The 21,145-nt window shown below is 40.4% G+C and overlaps 1 protein-coding gene across 1 annotated transcript in view; it reads right to left on the bottom strand.

Annotated features, from left to right (window-relative positions):
* LOC100876258 (uncharacterized) overlaps positions 1–21,145 on the bottom strand; it is a 71,831-nt gene that overhangs the window by 31,804 nt on the left and 18,882 nt on the right. Inside the window, exon 2 of the mRNA XM_003707275.3 lies at positions 16,152–16,179. The gene's annotated coding sequence lies outside the window, so the exon portion shown is untranslated. The remainder of the gene's footprint in view (positions 1–16,151; positions 16,180–21,145) is intronic.

Raw genomic sequence — 21,145 nt, 5'->3', positions numbered from 1 at the left:
ACATTACATTACATTAGCTTTGGATTACATTATAGTTAGGTTATGGTTAGGTTAGAATAAGGTTATGACCAGGTTAGGTTACGTCAAACTTGTGTTAGGTTATTAGATCAGAATTAAGATAAGTATAAAGTTTAATGGAGGTAGGCTACACGTTGCGTTATTTCATCTAGGTTACGGATAGGTTATGTTTCATTTATGCAATATTTTGGATAGTTAAAGCCATGTTTAATTCATGCTTACGTCATATTAGGTTGATCCACGTTAGGATAGTATAAATTACGCTATACGAGGTTTGAATAGCGCCAGGTTAAACTGGGTTGATTGATATTAAGGTTTATCGCTGAAATCTATTAGACTAGAATCATGTTAAATTCTGGATTATATTAGGTTCGCGTTAAGACAGGGATTGGTTTATGTTTGCTCACGATAATATTTAGGAATGCATCCTGTAATTAACTGTAGTGCTGCTGATTACTCGTAATCGATACACCGCATCGTAATCAACGAATAGTAAGTTTGAAATTGCACGTGAACGAAGTCAAAGTATCGATTTCAAGGTAACACCGTAGGAAGACACTGAATAAAAGGATCAAGGTTGTCCTACTAATGCGTTGCAGCAACGATTCGGGTCACCGACGACGCTAAATATAGTCGCAGCAATCGCTACCGCGACAAACAATCCTCCTTTTATTTTATCTTTAGACACGTCTGCCCGACGAAACTATAATTCTTTCTTTATTACTTTTTTCCTCTGCTCTTCGTTTAAATTACACACGGCGCGCGATAATTCTGCGAGAAATATTCTGCTACATTTCTTTTATAGCTCTCTTTATAGATAATAAGTCTCCTCTCCTTTATCAAATATTATTGCAAACGACTTCGGTTCTGTATTAATTTCATATTAACTTCATATTAACTCCATATGGGACATCGTTGTTTCGGCACGCATTTCGACTGGCGATGAATTATTCACCGTTCCACGTTATTTATTTACCGATCATTTTAAATAAATTAGTAACTAGTTTTAAACGAATTATTCAATATGCTTTATGCAAAGAGGAGGCAATTATATCGTATTATACGAAGAATGAATTCATGTGTAATTAGAATTAATTTTAAAAGACCCGCTCCTTTTTGCAAATGCTCTCAAAATCCATTTATCAGTTTCACTAAATGACACGGTTTTTAAATACCGTCGAGCAGAGGTCAACGAGCATGGCCGTCGCTCGTCGTTAATAAGTAATTAAGAGTTGAACGAGGTTTCTTGTTGTCAGCAACTGTTGCACCAGATTACCGGTGCACCGTAAACGCCAGCAACAGGCGATCTCCTCGTGACCAGACTTCCGTCGAGCTAATGCCACATCGAGCTCTACATTTTGCATGTTTCTCGTGCATCGATGTCAATCACCGATCGATCGATTCTGATAGATTGTCGCTATATTTACTTGCGGATTAACCCTTTACCGGCTTCTCGGTCCTTAGGGAAAACAATACCGATAGTGTACGATGGACTTGGCGCATTGTCACGGAGACAGCATTTCTTCGCACGCAGGTGCGAAGATAGAGGTTCTCCTCTGTATAATGTTCATAATACATTGTGTATGTGGCACGAAACAGCAATATGAAACATAGTGACAGTAAAACCTTACATAAAATAAGAATTTCGAAATTTATCTTCAAACAACGCATTGATAAAACACATAACTTGTTGTCGATATGACACGAAACAGCGTCATGAAAAATGTAATACGCGACAGTATAACCTTACATAAAATAAGAATTGAATTTATCTTTGAACAAGGCACATAACTCAAAAATTGTCCGTTATCGATTAGAAACGTGAACCCGTTACAGGCAGTAAAGTAAAAACGCGAAATCGAATAAGCGAAGTAGAAGAATCGATGATCGATATAGCCGGAGATGAAAAAGGTCAGCGTGAATTTTTACGCCGTCCATAAAGAGGGTATGGGGAAATTACGCGGTGACATTATAACGCGAAGCGAATTTGGCACGGTTATTCCACGCAAGTTGTTCACCGTTTACAGAGCGAGGACTGGGTCAAGGGTAAATTCACTCCCCATCGACTCTCGGCGCGTCGGTCTTCTCCCATGGCTTTATGGTTTCTGCGAAACGGTAACGACCCGGTCGTACGTTTTATTACGCGAGACCGGAGTGGATCGTAACATAATCCTCGACCGCGATGGACAGAAAGTCAACTACATCATTCCCTGATGAGATAAACGTTCGAAAAATTCCAAGTAGGAGTGTTTAGACAGAAATAGGATTTTCGAGGAGAAGGTAGTTTATCGAGTTTGGGAGTAGACTTCGTTTTCAATCAACGACACTTCATGGTACGTGTTATAACCGTGTCAACGGCAAACCGTGTCCCGAAGGGAAACACCGAACTAAAAAGTGTCGGATACTCGAGTTATAGAGAAGAAAATTAAACCCTTTTATGGAAATTCCGCGAGCATCTGAAAGGTTTGAAAATGAAACCGTTTAAGTATCTCTCTCCGTTGAAATTCTGCAAGAATGTCGAGCTAACTTCTAGAGATTCGTTTGAAAATTTCAATCTCGCAGATTCAAACCGATTCAACAATGAACATTCCGTGCTCTGTGTCTGGACGTCCCGTTTCAGAGATCTTATTATCGTCGTCGAATGGCCGACGTATAATTCAATGAAGATGGCCGATCGATATCCGCTTTTCAAACTTTCATATGGAGAAATGAAAAAGAAGAATGACGGAGGCAAGGAGCAAACCGACTAGACGGAGTCGTGAATTAAATTCCTTTCAATCTTCTCGCTACGTACGGTACGGGGCTACATATCGACCCTGTCACCGTCAGCTACTTTATTTCACTACGTTCACTCTTTTCTTTCAAATATCCTGCTGCATCCCGTGCCGGATATCGAGATGGGGGTAATCACCCTCAGACACGTTACATGGATTTTTTCAATTTTTTCTTCAACATTCTTTTTTTCAAATTTAGGAATTTACAAGTTTTCACGTTTTGGAGGTTAATCCTTCAACTTTAAGAACGACTTTTAATTTACCAATCATCAAATTCAAGATTTTACAGGTTTTGACTTTACAAGTGTTGGAACTCAATTTTCATATATCAGAGACAGCAATTTTTTAAATTAAAAAATTCTCTAGCTTTGATGTGTGAAGTTTAAAATTTTGTTAAGAGTGCGAGGTACCTAAAAATATTGAAATGTATAGAATTTGAAATTTGTTTCGATGTCCACAGAAAAGCGAGCAATCTAGGTTACATCCACCTGTTTAAGGTTTCCGCATCCATGCCCGAATCTTGCCGCCACTTTCCTGAATATTCTCTTCAGCTCGTGTGTTTCCCCTTTCTAAACGTCTCTCAAGGGCTTGTTTGAGCTTTTGTACGAAAGTTGCAACGCAGTGTACGCCGGGAAAGGACGAGGGAAAGGATTAATTAAACATCTCGTAAACTAGTTGAAAGTTCCCTTTTGTTTCCTTCATCCCTTCATATTTCAATGTTCGCGATTATACTTTTAAGCTTAAACGTGTTATTCTGTGTTCGGAATAAACTATGAAATGACTCGAATTAGGTGCCTGAAGCACAAATTTATGTTCTTCTGATTATTTCAGATTATTTACAAGTTAATTTCCTTCTTTAAAGGATCGAACACTTCTTGTTTTACTATACTTGATTGTTCTGTAGATCTGAAACTTAATCGTTCAAGTCTGACTATAGGTCGTTTCGAAGTAAATGGCTGAAATCGAAGTTGAAAATTGTACCTCTGTCTCTTGTTCTTCTATACTCGATCAATCTCTAAATCCTTTCGATAGGTGTTTCAAAGATATCAAACTATTAATCTGTTTAAAGGTTTATCTTATAAACCTCGAAAACAAGCAATATGAGAAGCAAAAAACCCAACATCCTCAATGTTATCCTTGCACGAATGTTACGTAAAAGGAGCTTTCCCGTATATTTCATTTGAGAAAAAGTCAGAGCGCGTGTTACGTCAAGTGCCTTGTTTTTTACGTTAGACGGCTGTTGCCACGTGTTTCGTTTTGAAACGAAAGCGACCACTGTAAGCGACGTACGAACGGGGTTAAATAAATTCGCTCGTTGAATAAGGGCGTCCCTCGTGCGCGATATCAATGTCTTCTTCGTTCGTGTTCGAAAGCGGTCAGCCACTTTCCTTTCTCATCGACCTGAAAGCTACTTTTGTGTCTTTCCTTTCGAAGCGAGGAAACAACCCGAAGTGGATGAGCGTGTAAATAAACTCGCGTTACGGAACAGGAATCTTTAGAAAGCCGTTCTAGACCTCGAGAATTTGTTCGTTCACTTACTACTTCCTGTCGTATCGCGTGCAGGAGCTCGCGAGGGCAATTATGCTAGATTAGAAGTTATTTGGAGATTTCGAAGAAGTGGGGAAAAATATCGAAGACTTTTTATCGAAAAATATTTAGTATATGTTTAGGAATTAACAGGTATCAATATTTAATTGTAAACTTTTTATTTTGTAAATTATTATATCGTATCTCACGAGAGGCGGTATTCAGGACATAATTCGAAGCTCGCCTCGATGGAGGGAAAAAGAAAGAGACTCCGGGGAATTATCAAAATTTCAAGAGACATCTGCGGCGTCCGCTGTAAATTTGTTTGTTTAACGCGAATGCTCCGGCGGCATATTTTTTAATTACGAAAGTTAACAACTCCGCGAGCACGAGTGTCCATTCGGACTAAATGACAGGAACTTTCTCCTGAAAAGAGAACCACCGAGGCTGCTCCCGTTTCCGTTTCCTGTCCCTTTCCGCCAGACACTGTCATTTCATGCAAAAAAGCTTGTATCGCGAGTTAACTGTTCTCTCGACTTCTTCTCCGATGGAAATTTATGGAATTCGTAACATGCTACGTGGAAAGATTGTTCGAAGTTTCAGAATGCGACTGCTGCTGTTGTGAGAAAATGGGGAGAATAATATCTCTTTCGGTACAGTACAAAAATTCTAGATACTTGTAATTTTTTACAACGCTAACATCAAATACCAACATCTAATAATAATAACAGTATAACATAATACAATTTGTTCATCATACCTAATATATTAAACTACTTTGGTTCCCTATCGTTCTTTGAGCATAAACAGCCCCGATCGCCTCAGAATTTTCTCCCTCAGCCAAGTACACCCACACACAATTATTCAACAAGATTAATCAACATTCTGCCATTAACTAGATTACTTGGTAATACGTCGATGTTCTTCGCTCGCATCGGGGATTAATTATAAGTATTACGGTCCGTTTATCGGCGCTGATGATCGAAGAGCCCTTTTACGAGCAGCGCGCGTTCAACGAATTACCGGGGTCCAGTGCGTGTCGCGATCGACCATTTTTCCCGGGCGAATTTTTCCCCCGATAAAACAGGGGCCCTTCGACGTGACCTCACTGAAATTTCGACCCACAACTCCCGTTTAAGTATTCGTTTAATTACGATATTAATTACGCTCCCGCAGCGATAACCTTGCGCTACCTCGTGTCCTTGATGATGCGTGGGCGTGTTGTAATAATTGCTCGATGAAATGTCGCTTCGCGTTATTTCGCGTTAATCGTTCTTTCGAACGACTTGCTTCGAGATCTACTAGCTCTTTTTCCGGCATCGATTTTCCCCTTAATTTTTCTTTCCGAGTATTCGTGACCGTTTAGGGGAGACCATAATAACTGTAACTTTTTTATTTCTTACCTAATAAAACGCGATATTTTTCCAAGACGACCATACATATTTCAAGAAGAAAATGTACAGGAACAAATTAGGTAATTTATTAAAAATTTCCGTTGTATAACAGAAGATAATTAGGACAATAATTGGATGGACCGAGGACCGAACGATAAATCTTTCAGAGGCGCCATTTCATCTTTGCGCATCACGTTTTAAGAAGATTCAGAAAAACTGCGCGACCCAAGACCCTGGAGCCAGTTTAATAAATAATCCGGTTCCTCTCAGTCTTTTCTACCCTTTACGATGACACCGAAAGGCTGCGACCTCGGTACATCGAGGTGAAAGGTTCGACGATTAATACCTATCTCCGTTTCAGTCCCTTTCAGGTACGCGTCAATTATTCCCTGGCCCTGGCCCGGATAATTCACTGAAATACCACAAAAGTTACAACTACGCAAACTCCATCAAGACGACAATAAGTGCTATTTATTCTAACGATACAAATCTAGATTAATATTGAGAACCTCGAAATATAGAAAAGAAGAAAAAAGAGTTGAATAATCGGTCCGTTTTAAAGGTGGTCGAGAGTGCACTTTAGAAATCGAATATCGGGCCGATAGTGGGCTATCGAGCGCGATAAGGATCGATTAAGGACGATCGAGGAGCATTGAAAAGGCAGGGGTGGCCGGCGGGGTGGGTTAGCCGAACTGTTCATTAGAAGCCAATAGTCCGGCCGAGGGGCGAAGCTTCGAGCAGGCCACAAACGATGTCATTAACGTGATCTCGAAACGTAGGTTATCTGGAACCGCCGCTGAACCGGCGATATAAGTGGTCGGAAAAGTGGCGCAATGCTCCGAGGGAAATTACTGCGGCTTCGCGGAGACGTCCCACGATTGCAACAATAATTTCTTGCAGAGTTCTTGGAAACTTGCGAATCACTCCGTATTGGTCCTTTCTTTAGTATCCTTTGGCGGCTCTTTCTAAAAGGGAAATTCGTCGAAGAATTCAGTGAACTCGATGAGTCGGAGAAACTTCCGAACTATGACACAGATCGGGAGATTTTAAGAGCGGGTTAATCCTTCGACAACTTTCTATGGACACTTTTTTCTTTACTCACTCACTTTTATTACATACTGATATGTCGAAGTCTGCAAATTCTGTATATTCTGAACCTTGTAGGTTATATGAAATCTCATAAATACTTGTATGTTTGCAATCTGGTTTTTAACTCTTTGCACTTTCGCGTTGAGAGTAGCTCGACACCACATTTCTCAAATAAATAGATTAGTTCAATATGTATATTTTCATTGATTTACTACGTATAATAAATGGAGAGCATACAGATATACATACATACATGTATGTAGTATATGATCCGTATGGCAGATCACATCCTCCCTGCGATACATTTTTTGATTTTAATATTTGAATAAAGGATTCATCCAAAGGGTTAATATTTCAGAACTGTTATGTAGAGAGCATAAACTAAAAGCAAACTGCAATTCGGAATTTCGACGACAATATAGTTGTACGGTTATATAATTGGAGAGCTGAAGTTCTTGTAAATACAGTCGCGATTATTTGACGGAAGCGTGCTCGTCAGGCAGCGTCACGAGTTCGAATCCCATAATCTCTGAAAATTTTATTACGGCTTTTCCACGGGTTTCACGCGCACACAACGAACTTCGCCAACTATCCGCGAGTTCGTAGAACGGATTCGGGATTAAAGGCCATACAAGGTTCGCACAAAAAAGCCCGTGCATATATGTAGCGGAAAAAGGAAGAGAGCCGCTAACAAATCCTCTGCAGGTTCCACGAGGTAGGGGAAAAACGAGGACAAAGCGCGGAAAAACGGAGGTTTTACCGACGGGAAAAATAAAATAAAAAATCATGCAAACGGATGTTGAAAGGCAGCGAAGGAGGTATTCTGTTGCCACCTTTCCCACGTGACAGTTGCTTCGCAGGATTTCGTTTCCGGATTTTCCCCTCATTCTTCTCCGAGAGCTTTCCCCTCGAAGAGAGATGATCCCAATCTCGATCCCTCCTTTCCGAGGGAGAAAAAGCAATCCTCAAACAGTTCCGCTGCAACGACGCGGGAAACGAAAATAAATGCGAGCACCGTTGGCCGCATACGAATGAAGGGGTTACAACTGCAATTTCCAACGACACGCTATTGTCCAAAATTCGTGCGAAGTTGATAGAGTCAAAATTATTCATTTTCTTATAACATATTTTGTTTTCTGAAATGATTGTGACATTGGCGTAACAAGCTTTCGTAGTACATGTACAAATTCCTAAATCTCGTTATCGTTAACATCCCTACATTCGTATTTATGAATCTAGGTATTTAGATCCTTTGGCCCTTGGTAATTCCACAGCCCTAAATTCCACGTCCTGGGACACATTCCTACGACCACATCGTTACAGCCCTATGTCCTCATATACAGGTATTATTAGAATTCTGTATCACCTGATCCCTGATCCTTGAATTAGGGAATTATTAAACCCCAAATCTTTGCAATCCCAGGTCATCAAGTTTCCAAATCTATAAATTCCCAAATCCTCAATTAATCACGAAATTCTACAGAAACGCAGAAAAATATCGACATTCGCTGAAAGCCTCTCGCTCAAAATGTTAGCGAACGAAGAACGTAGGATCCATAATTAAATGGATAAAAGTAAATACGCGTTAAAATAATAACGAATAAAATTGACGCGAGAGAAGATTTTGTGCGTGTAATAAAGAGGTTATGAAGCGAGAAACGCGATGAAAATGGAGGATCGCCGATCAGTTATTCCCCTTCCGAACGAAATGTATATTTCTTGTCGAGAATAAAATACATTTATTGATGTTCGCGTGAAATGAATCAAGGGACATGAAATGTTTGAACGTCAGTAGTCGAAGCGCTATTGTGATGCTTTATGAAGATATACCGTGACTGTGAAGGGAGTATGATTTATTATCGAGATATTGTAACACCAACAACACGATAATGTCTCTGTAACAGGTTGTCAAACACAGTGACGTTGATATGAACAGCTTATTATTCGGTTATCGAAACCGTTCGAAATTGATTTGCATTCGTATGTTAAATTCACGCCGATTTAACCCTTAAACGATTACCCAGAAAATATGGAAATTTACGAAGCAACGTTCGAAATTAAATTCTAAAACATATTATATCGGTAAATACACAGTTTTGTCAGCAATTTGTATCGAAAACACTGAAAAATAAAAACCAACAATGAATTAAAAATTAAACTGTAAATTATAGATTATGCGAACATCGTAAATAAAGCTGTTTTAATTTAACAATGCTCCAATATTTCGAGTCCGAATATTTCAAATCGAAGGAAAAATCGAAATCGAGGCGCTTTGGAAATCACGAATTACGTATCGCACGCGTAACAGAGAGTGTAATGAATGTAAAATGAAGTTCTTGTTTAGGTTCACGATGGGGAATATAAATGGGATTCCGCGGGGCGAAAATTTCATCGGGGTGGAAAAACAGCGACGCGATAACAACTGAATTTCCGCGATACCATTTAACGGGGAATTTAAAGCAATTATTCCGTACAGAAAAACCGCTCGCTCGACTTTCCGCGATGCCCGTAATTATGCATCGCTGCCTCGAACATCCCATGAATCGATATTTAGAGTCGCGTATCGTTTCCTCGGTGTTGCAACACTTTTGAGGGTCTACCCTTCTGCAGCCCTTATTTCGTTTGTTAAAGGTTCTGTTATTGAAAGGAAAATTTAATATCCGATTCTCAAAGAAAGGCTACGAAAAGGAAATTATAAAGATTTACTGGATGATACTACGCATTATGTATGTGAAATACTCGAATATGACATACATGTACAACATCTCTAATCTACTTGTCTGATCACATAAGTTACTTCGCTAACAGTAGATCAAATGCCTAATAACTGGTCTGACTACGAAAGCCCTTTCTACTGAAGAAAGTGGATCAAGTTAATAATAGGATACTTCATAAAGCACCTCTGTTCTACTATTTGACTGCACAAATTATTTCTCCGAAGCAGTAAGTCGAGAACTAGTCTGACTAAACCCTTCCTGAAGTAGTTCAGGTCAATGACTGCATTGATTGTTACATTCTACTTGTCTGATCATGTAACCTTCCTTTACCGAATTAGAATCAGGATCAAGAATACACAGGAAGTGTATAAAGTAAGGTACCTACGTTTCTTGATAAAGTACAGCTTATTTGATTATACAATTCACCCAAGCAAGTGTAATAACGTCTCTTCCTATAGAAATTGTTCAAGTCAATGTACTACTTTGATAAAGTACAACCTTATTCTACTAGTCTGACATAATTTTCCTTCACCGAAGTAGAATCAGTCAATAATAATTTAACCGACTAAACCCTTTAAAGGAAGTAGGTCAAATAAACAGTACGCGAATATTATCGAAGTGCAACGTACTTGTCTGACCACGTTATTCGCCTCCCAAAGCAAGTAGAATAAGTCAATAACACGACCGGTCATAAATCTTCACTAAAATCTAGCAAACGTTAAATTTCCTTAAATTAAAGCCGCGGGCAATGTCAGCTGACGTCGCCTGTATCAGGAATAATTTCACGGATCGTAAACGTGCGAGCAAAGAAACATCGTGACAGCGTCGTTTCGCGCACGACCCGTTTTCACGAAAACGAGACTGGATGATGAAGACGAAGCGAGACGGCATGTGGATAGCGTTGCTAATTAAACGAAATGGGTCCTATTTAACTGTCGTTAAACGTTCCATAAAATCTATTCTTCAGTGTTTTCATTGAGGGTCGCCTGACCGTGGTCGGTTTTTAAACGGAGTTTTCCTTTTTGAGAAAACAATTAAAGACAGTTAGTTGCCGTTCCTCGCACACATCAAATATGTATAATACAACATCCTGACAATTACGAACTGCGTTTTAATTACAAACTCCACATTAACAAATTCCAAACTCTCAAGATTCTAACACTTTTTCAAACATAAAACTTTCAACTCTCAAAGTTCCTGAAATTAGAACATCAAAGAATTCCAAAAGCCCAAGATTAAGTAAAAAGGTTGAGAGTCGCTGCAGATCGAGTAAACGAGAAAAATAGCGCAATAAACGTGGAATATCGAATATTCCATAAGAATATCATTCCCTAGCGTATCCGCGGTGAATAACAATAGCGTCCTCAAACTCTTCCACGTCTCCGATTTATCAGAGTCTCCTTATTTCTTGCTGCTTGATTCGGTTTCCCTAAAAGTATAGCTCGAACGCTTGTTTACCGAGTCTCTTACGAATGTAACCGGCTAAGAGGATAATCCAAGCGATCGCTCGGATAAATTGTTGCCGGCTAGCCGTGCGGGATTCGGCTATGCACGTATCCTTCTTAATGGCCCCCGTTGCCATGGATGATGTACGATCATAATCTGTCTGTATTAAACGTAACACGCGGCGAGCTTCGCGCATACAAATCCGAGCTGAAAACCCGGCTCCAGAATTTGGATCTTCATCAAAATCGACTCTTGATCGGTGGGTCAATGACGACCCAGTTTCCACTGAAATTGGACGATCATGAAATGGAATTTATAGAAAAATATTTGTAGAAGAAAGTTTTGAAAAGAATGCAAATGAAATAGAAAATTGTAATCGATATTGTGGGTAGAAGACGATTTTAGGTTCGTTGGAAAATGGAATTGTTCGATGATTACGTAAAGCAGTATAATGGACGTTGATCGAGAATCTCTTGGTTATTACGATCGCTCATTTATGGAACGGTGCACGCGTCACGGGAATTGATAGTTCCAGCCAATTAGTTATATAACCAATCCGTAGATGGTATTATATAAATGGTAATATCGTTATTTGAAGCGTGGACCTCGATTATGGGGATTTTTTAACACTGTGTTATTGCGCTATTACCGCGTTATTAATACAATATACGTTATAGCCATATGAAACGTGGTAATTACCGTGTGTCAGTTAGAAAATATAGCAATTACAGCTGCTGAATAATTATAAAAGTATCCAATGTTCCTTGTATCAACAACACGCAAGAAACCTAATCTTATTCGAGACTCTTTTATATTCCATGCGTGGTAGAAAGTTTCGTGGAGGATCCTGTTGACCTTTCAATTAATCGAGCTTCAGCCGACTACTTCGCCCTTTAATCCTGATTCGTAGTGTGTCACGGCTTAGTAACTCGTCCCACCGTCCTCGAATCACCGTGTTTAACGTAATCACCCACTAGCTCCAACCGTTGTAACGTGGTTTTCACGTTAATTTCACGAGCTCTCCTCGCTAATGTGTCGTATCCCGATTTAACCTTACCTCCTCTTCGCCCTTTAAACTCGGCCAACTTGAACGACTCCGCGAACTTCCTCTCTTCCTCGCGATACTCTCACGGATTCCGTACATTTATTTCACCACTGCCTTGTTTTAATAATTTACTACGAGCTTACTGAAATTTACAACTTGCAGTTTACTGCAAATCCGTTGATAAATTGTGTAGATGTAGACTGATTATTAGTTGAATCGTGGAAGAATTTCGTTTAGGAGGAAAATGTATGAAGGAAACCACTAATGACGCAACGTGTCGAATTTCGAGGGGGATTTTCGAGATCGGAATTTCGAAGAGGATATCGGGGATCCTCGAGTTCGCTTATTAATACTCGGCAAACCTAAATCCTTCGTGCTGCCCGAATTTCATCCGTAACTTGAAGAGCGTTCGACAACCACTTGCAAACTTTGGCTAATTCCTTGGCTCGATTTTGGATAGCCACTTGATCCTCGCTATTAACCGAAAGGATTCGATTGGAAGTGCATACTACTCCATGTTTACCATAGACACTCGAAACAATGGCTAATGATAGAATTACGAAGGTACCTTTTTCTACCTGACGGAATCGGAATCCGATAAGGTAAAAAGTTTGACAAGTTAGACACGAAGGTTCGAGCAGGGTAAAAAATGTGGAGTATGGACGAGAAAAATTGAATAACGAGGAGGCTGTGCAGTTGGTTTACGCACGAGGTTGAAATTCCCGTGCCCGGGGGATACGAAGCGTGCTCGAAATATTAATTAGAGCTTTACCCATTGGCACACGCAGCTGCCTGCCGGTCGAATAACGTTTATCATTGCACCGGTAATTTATAACGGCTTCCTACGATATATCTGATTTATAATAATTTATCGCGATAAACCCGCAGAAGACAGATCGTGGCAAGAGGCTCACGAATCGACGTAACACTGTAAATTATTCCAACAAATAAAGAGTTAACTCGAAAAGGGAAATTTGGGAGCCGCAAGATCTCTCGTTCATCTCTTAATCTACATTATTCCCGGAAGCTTGCTTCCTATCCGTCTAGAATTGGCAACTCGTATCGATGCGGTCACGCGTATCGATCCTGCTTCGATTCTCTGTAACCCGTGTCGCTCTCGAATTCATCGCACGGCCTGAATGCTACCTGGAATTCGAAGTTCGCTCTAGAGGGGCAACTTTGCTCTTCACCTCTAGCTCGGTTGGTTAATTAATTCTCCAATTACCCGACTGCCACGCGGACGTCTAAGATTCCGGTTAAACGTCGGTTCGACATCATCGAGGCTATATGTCGCGAGGAAAGTACACCGACTCGCGAACGTGATCTAGAATTAATGAAGAAGATTAACAGTGGGAGGAGGACGGTTTATAACAGATTATTTCTAATATATTTCATTCCAGATAACCTTAGACTATCAGACTCGCTATCAGACTATCAGTACGACTATGAGTTAGTTTCGACTATATGTACGTATAGTATTCTTCAACTGCTGTAACCATGTGAAGTGCAACGTAACAATCGTAAACTACCGCCTCCGAACAAAAAGTTTTGTGAAAAGCAGACGAAACTCCAGGAGAGTGATGCGCAAAAGTGAGCAGGCGGAATGAATAGACTATCGGAAACAAATTCGAAACCGTATCAATGGTATGCAAGTAAAAGCCGCTAGATAGACCAAGAACCGGCGATATCGAGGATAATAGTTGGTAGTTGGAAACAGTTTCAACTATTCATCGAGCGGCCAATCGATTCACGCAGTTAGTTGTATCCTGTTAATTCAATTTCAGCCCCGGTGTGCACCAAAGGTTCTTTTATAATTTACGAGCAAATATAACCGATCGAAACGGGTGAAACGTTTCGAATTCGTTATTAAATTTCGCCGGAGACGATTCGAGTCTCGTATATCGATCGAGACGAGAAATCGAGGAGAATGGAACAGAGGATCTTGGAAGTTACGAGGACCGATGAATAATTCATTTTAAAATGCGACCGTATTCCCAAGCGTAGAACTTTATCGCGACAGGCCGGGAATTTGTAATTGATTTTTTCCACGAACTGTGACCAACGGATCACGTACGAAATGGTCAACTTTAAATTGTCTCCCTTAGATGTTTTCCTTATAAGCCGGCCGTAATTAAAGCGTTAGAAGGAAGGTTTCTTATGACGGTACGAGGTTAATTTTGAAATTGGAACTGTTTCGAACTCGCCGGAAGAGCGATATAGACCACAGGAAACTGCAACTCTCCGAGTTCTGTAACAGAGCCTCTGGCTAACTGCTCCCCGATTTTACTCCACATTAATTGCAGACCAATTCTCAAAAATCGTATACAATACCGCGCGCTAGTTTCCAGCTTTGTTTGGTGAAACAAACTTTCTGCTACGATGCAGTTCTATCTCAAATATTATACTTGCAATCCGAAATTTAGTTTTTGCTTTACTGCTTTCTTTATATGACTTTAATAATTGGTAGAGGTGGTGCACATTATTTGGTAATTTGTTGGTAAGTGGTGGTATTGCAAATTAGTAGAAATTATAAAATGAAAGAAATGTCAGAAACCCTGCAGATGAAATGACAGAACCTACAGATCGACCAGCTCGAAAATAAAATTATTATAGCATATAGGTGAAATATCTAAAGCCATAGATGGGCGGGAAGCGGAAGAAACGCGATGGAAAAAGGTATCGAACTAGAAGTTTCCTCTTTTGGTATCGAGAAAAAAGTTCCGAGAAGTTGGCACGGAACGGGTGTGAACTTAATAGAGTTCCGAAGAATATTAGATCGCGGATAAGTTTCTTTCGCGTTGCGAGCGAAGAATCTCTAATTCGTTCGGGAACGCTCACTTCCGGTTTATTTCTGGACGAGAAATTCCGGCTATCCTTAATTAAACAGCGCCTAGCCTGCTATTACTTTCAGCTTACCTCTTTCATAAATACGTCTAATTGTTTTCTAATTACGAAACTGCAATTAGTTTCCTAGTTTATTGTACATTTAGTAATAAATTTAACAACGAATTAATTAGAAATTTAGCCCCTTTACGTCTTTTATTTAATAATCACAATTTTCTTCCTACGTCGAACTTTCGTAATCGACTTTTCAATTCGATTTCAGTATCGATGTTGAGCGACGCAACTTCAACGGTTCGCGTTACGCGGCAACTTCCGCGGGAAATTTCTTTGTAAACTTTCATCCGTTCCTCTGTTAATAATTCAATAGTCTTTGTTCCATCGTTGCCGAGGAATTTTGCTTTATTTTCGTCCTCGGAATACTTTAGCTGCAATATAACTCTCTCTCGAGTTTCGCTTTTTCTCCTCCGCGCCCCTTTTTACTATTTTTCTTCTTCTTAACTTCTTCATCAAAGCTTCTTCATGGAACGTTTCGAGTGCTCGCTGCGCGAGAAATTCTAGACAGAAATTAATCGAAACGTAAAACAATAAGCTTCCGATACAATCAACATTTTCATCGATAATTCAGTTACTGTTTTTTCAGTATTTCCTCTTTTCGTATTTCAATATTTTATTTACTGTCAGAATTTCTCTCAAGATTTAATATTGCATTAATATTGTCGGCTGTAATTCACGATATTCTTCGTTATTTTGAAACGAATACAACTGCATAACGGTTCCATTTCATCGTTAATAAAAACATTTTACTTTTTCATTGAAGTCCACTCTGCTTTTAATAAAAATAAAATAATAAATGTACAGTAAATACATTGATACTAAAATATTTTAATACTCGATTTCCCCAATCGATTAACCCATTCGGAATGAAGCTCGATTAAGTGATACGCATTTCGTAAGTCGAAGTCGCGATTGACCCACGCTCGAACGTTCAGCTGGACAATCGAGCCAGTGACGCGTTGTAAACGATACGGTACGTTATGCAAGCTCTCGTGCACACAATGTAAACGGTGAACGAGCTATGCGAAAATAACGCGATTGTCGATTGATCGTGTTCGAAACGGCGATTGGGAATCGATAATCGGATCGACCGTCGGATAACACGCTATCCGTGCTTGTACACAAATATACGAGCTACCCTTTGCATTGCATCATAAGCGTGACATATGCGTACGACAAGGACGGAAGATTATTAATCCCTTGCTTTATAACGTCCACCCTGTCATCCAATTTTTATTCTTACCTTCGATCTGTCGCTCGGTGACGATTATCTGAAAATAAAAACACGCTGGTTAGTTATATTAATTTTACTTAGGCTAAGATAAGTAAATTTATATATACGTATTTGTACATATGTATTCTAGTAATAATCAGGAATTATTTCTCTTCTTTTCAAGTCGAACTTGGAAAGATTTCTGTATGAAAAGTTAACCCCTCGCCCTACAATATCGTCACGTTGAAATTACACTCGTATTTTCACTGCAACTTTGCATTCGGTCTAAAATCTGTATAACCAAGACTCGCCGAAGGCAAAATATGTCTGACATTTTAACTTCCTCTGCAGCTGTGAATGGCGGCCAGAAAATGATAGGTCAAGGAGTCAAGAATCGAAAGAATCAAGCGTGACTCGAAACAGCGCTTTATTCTCTATTTTCTGCAATTTTCTGCAATTTTCTATCGGTTCATTAACGAATAAGGCACTAATCACCTCCTTTCTTTCCTCCGCGTTGCAAGTTGCCGATAAAAAGAGGTTATGGAGAAAAATGTCGGAGGATGTCTGTCGAAAGTCGAGTATTAACACACACGACAGTGCACATACGATCGTTACTCGAATGGAAGTTCTGTTAGCATCCATTCCGATCCATCTACTTGAAATTCAGCGAAGCTCGCGAGTACAACGGTTTTCGCTTTGCAGGACGACGCGTCGAGCGTCGCGACGCCGCAGCAACAGTCGCTGAACGAGAGGCGTATGTTTTTCCTCGCCGAGGAAAATCGGGCTCTCTCTCTTATTGTTCGAATAAATTTTTCTCCGACTAGAAAGCGCGTTATTGTTCGCGGTAGAGTCAACGAAACGTTGAATCGAATTCCACTCGTGGAATAATTCTTCTCGGGAGAAGAAGTTCCTTCTCTAAATATTTATCGTTTCGACAAATAAAACGATCTTCGGTTAAATACGTTTTTTCTCTCTTCGAGATATTTCTATCCGGAATTACTCGTAACGTATTTAAATACATTCACCGCACGATGTTTTCCGTGCGCGTCATAAATAATTTTTAACATCAATATTTACGTCGGGCCGCACGAATGACGAAAGGTATGACATTATGATTAATAAACATATACGACATCGCAGTTAACGAGCACCGCCGAAGTCGTAAATTATGAACGATCGCACGTGGTGTTACAGTCTTTGCTAAAGCGGCGACAATTTATTTATGTTAATAGAATTTTTATGCCGCGATACTTTTGCTCCTCGCAGGTATTCCACGTTAGCGTTTTATTTATGTATACAAGAGATATGCCAGTTACGCGTTAATTTTGCACGGTGTACATAAGACATAAAGTGGCGAAGAGGCATAAACGAGTAAAGGGTAAAGACATAAATTGTCCGGGAGGAAGAATCGAGAGGCGTAAAAGGTTCTTTCGAGAAGCAAGCTCGAAAACTCCATTAAGCGAAATTTCCTCGAACGACAGAGCGGGATCGGCAAAGTAACTCGGCCGTTGTTCCCGTTAATAATTATCGATCGTTCGTGTCAGAAGTTAAACGAGTAGTCCCCTTTGTGAAGCGGAGGCGTGCTCGACCAATCGGATCAGCCCGATTGCAAAACCCTTTCGTGCCAACGATGAATATTTATTTGGCCGAACAACGGTTCGATTCGCTTTCGACATTATCTTGCTCGCTCGATTTCAGCCGGTTCGAGAACGATTAATCTCGTCGCGATGCTCGCCATTTTCCCGGACGAATCTGCCACCGCAGCTATCTCGAATAACGAAATTTCATTTTTTCCCCCGTCCACCTTCTCGTTTCGTTTTATTCTCCCGTCTATGGCTCCCCGCCACCTATCCCCCTTTAACGAGCAAGGGAAATATTAATTTTCCGCCGGATGAAAGGCTCACTTTGTGCAAGCGTTGAATAACGGAAACCGAGCTTGGGTAGATCCAGTTTCCTACCTCCGGTTTTTCGGCCCGGGAAACGGATTTTAAATTGCAACCAGTATAACTGCTACGACCTACCTCCAATTTTCTACATTCTATTTGAAATCTAAATGGAACTGAATATTCCACAAACATTTGCGGTACCACCAAAGCGAATCCAAAATTCGGAATGTACACGGGTTGAATGCTGTTCGATCTTGTTAGCGAAGCCAGAATCCGTTTGCCGATCGGATCGTGGCTGCTAGAGCCACTGTTTAGGCAATGCGACGATCGACGCGACGTTTAAAAAAAGAATTACCTACACCGCTATCGAGTAATCACCGTAAATCACCGTAAATCACCGGGTCTCTAACATTACCATTTATTTGATCGATACTTTCTGTATCAGCTATTAGTTATGGCATAGGTACGTGTTTGAATCGTATCACCTAGCAACGCTTATCTTTTATCTAAAGTTGTGTACAAGTTGATGACGTGTCCTTAGATGTGGCTGTTGTTACAAGACCAACGTCACCATCGCTCTTGACGACTATGCATTATCCGTTAGCCTCGTAAGACTTTCTTTTCCAACGAGGAAAACACTTTGACAAAACGCGCGTAGTCTCGCCCTTCGCGTCTATAATAAACTCTAAATTTCTAATACCGGAGCAAGAACAGAGGTCCGAAAATACTGTCGTCATCGGTAGAAAAGTATCGAATAAACAATGCGACAGTAGCCGAAAGTGCAGGGCAAGAAATCGATGTTCCTACGGAAGCGACTAATAACGAAGGACGCGATATTTGGTTAAAGGAATCCATTTTGTGGCAGTGGAAAGGCCACGTGCAGCAAGCAGTCGCGTCGTTCTCGTGCGCGAACAACGAGATACGAGCGGAAACTTAGCTAGTTTGCCTTCCGCTCGGCGGTTCTTGATCGTAATAGACTCGCAAACCTTCAAAGCGCCGACCACGAATATATCTGTCCCTCTTTCCTCCCGGTATCCCTCTTCCAGGTATCAAGCGAATCTCCCGTGAGGTCATCCGTGGATATTACGTTTCTGTGAGAGACCCGGCTCGAACCAAATGAACCCGGTTCATTTCGGAACGACGATTTCTTTCTCCGCGAGCGAACCTTTCTACCCTTTGTTCCCTCTTTGCATCCCCTGTTTTCCCTTCGCTTCTCGCGAATTAATTCCGTAGAAAGCTAAGCTCGCTGTCTGGAACGGGTACCTCGTTCGCCTCCTCTGCTACTTCGGACGTTTCGTAAGAACGTGCGGCACTTTGCTATTCCGAATGCAAAATAACTTAAGGACGCTGCATAGTTGCCGCGCAACTACGCGCTTTGGATTACCCTGCTGAAATATACTGGGAAGATTTATTTACCGTGCGAGAATACGGGAATACGCGGATATAGAGAATTTAAACTTCTGCTGTTACGTAATCTTTAAATAGAAAATTATTCTCTAACCCCGAACGGTGGAGTTTTTGAAAATATCGACAAACTTCGATGGTTATCGAAGCAAACGATTGGGGTAAAAATTGAGAAGAAAAATGGAGTACGAATAAAATGTATGTGGTAGATATTCAAAGGAGGTGCATTAGCATACATTATTCTATTTCTCCCGTTGTCCTGCGGTATTCCTCCGGTGCAAGATGGATGGCGAATGAAAATAAAGGACAATTCGGAACAGAACTCAGTCGCGATAGTTTCGGTTGCCTGCGAACTTCGCGGACAAATGGAAGCTCGTTAGTCAACGTCAGCGAAGTTGACGGATTCGACGAGGAGATGGAAATTTAAGAAGTTTGCAAAATGCACAAAATTCTTCGGTACGAGAAAACGTCGAGGACCAGCGTCGATGTTGGAACGTTCAAGATTTATTTCTCTTTTCTCTTCTTCGTTCGCCTTGGTCGATAAGAGGATTCTTTCGAAAGGCTTCGAACACACAGAAAAATTCACCGATTCGCAGAAAAGAGGTTATGAAATCTCAGATATTCCGAGGGTTATGTTGCTCCGTATACGCTCGCGATAAACGGCACAATGGCCAATAAATCGGGTCGAGAAATCTAGTAAAAACAAAAGATGTTTAAATGGAATAGTCCAACAGAGTAAAAAGAAAATCTCGAGACGTACGTAATAATCAGATAAGAAAATAGTATTCTCTTAGATGCAATAATAAGTAGCACGATAGTATTGCTTCAGCAGACACATCAAAAGTTAAACAATTATTCCGTAAAAGTAAAAAAAACATTTTGGTCTAAAAAAGTGGCCGTTAAACTGTCTCTCTGATACGATTCGCAAAGTTGAGGTACAGAACGACGTCTGATGAATTGATTTTCCTTTGGACAGACGCGATAACAAGACGAGATTGCAAAGGCTCGCTCACCGCCTCATTGTGAATATCGATAAACGACGCTGAAACCAAAAACGCCCCTGGCGATTGCGTTATCGATAAACATTCGGTATTCGTTTCCCCTCTGAATTTTCCACCAACAGCGTTGTCGCGTTATCTCAAACGGAGTCGTATTAAAAATAAAATTAAACGCTCCTGAAGATTTTATCGGCATTGCCTTTATCGGCCGTGTCAGAACCATAATTAATGGAAGACTGAAAATAATTTGAAAAACAATCGTATCAAAGAACAATATCTAAAGGCTTTCGTTTTTATCAACCCTTCGAACGTCAACACTTTTCCAATCGGAGACTGCAAATATTTGTATGAACCCGAAATTCGACCGAGGCAGCTCATTTCAGAACACGTAGAAAAAAGAAAACTACTATTTGATAGACGTAAGAAAAATTCGAACACGGCGAAAGGGTTATCTTCAACAAATCGTCGCGAAAGTTAGCGTGCCAGAAAAGGTAGATCAGATTCGAAAATTGATCGTGCTGTTCGCGTGCCTCGTTTCCTTTTCAATTAACATCTTGTCTGCCAGCAGCTGTCTGCACGCTTCCATTTGCATTGCCCTGATAATCGTCCACACTTTCGCACGAAACTTCGCATATTAATCCTGTCATAACTTTCGTGCAAGTCTTATAGTATTTTGTGCTTGTTCCGCTATTGTAGGTGCAACGTACTTTAATTAATTATCAATGTACTGCAATTG

This window comes from Megachile rotundata, chromosome 10 (genome assembly GCF_050947335.1).
Source record: "Megachile rotundata isolate GNS110a chromosome 10, iyMegRotu1, whole genome shotgun sequence".
NCBI classification, from domain to species: Eukaryota; Metazoa; Arthropoda; class Insecta; order Hymenoptera; family Megachilidae; genus Megachile; species Megachile rotundata.
The sequence above is the reverse complement of the archived record's forward strand: the minus strand, read 5'-3'. Positions and strand labels throughout refer to the sequence as shown.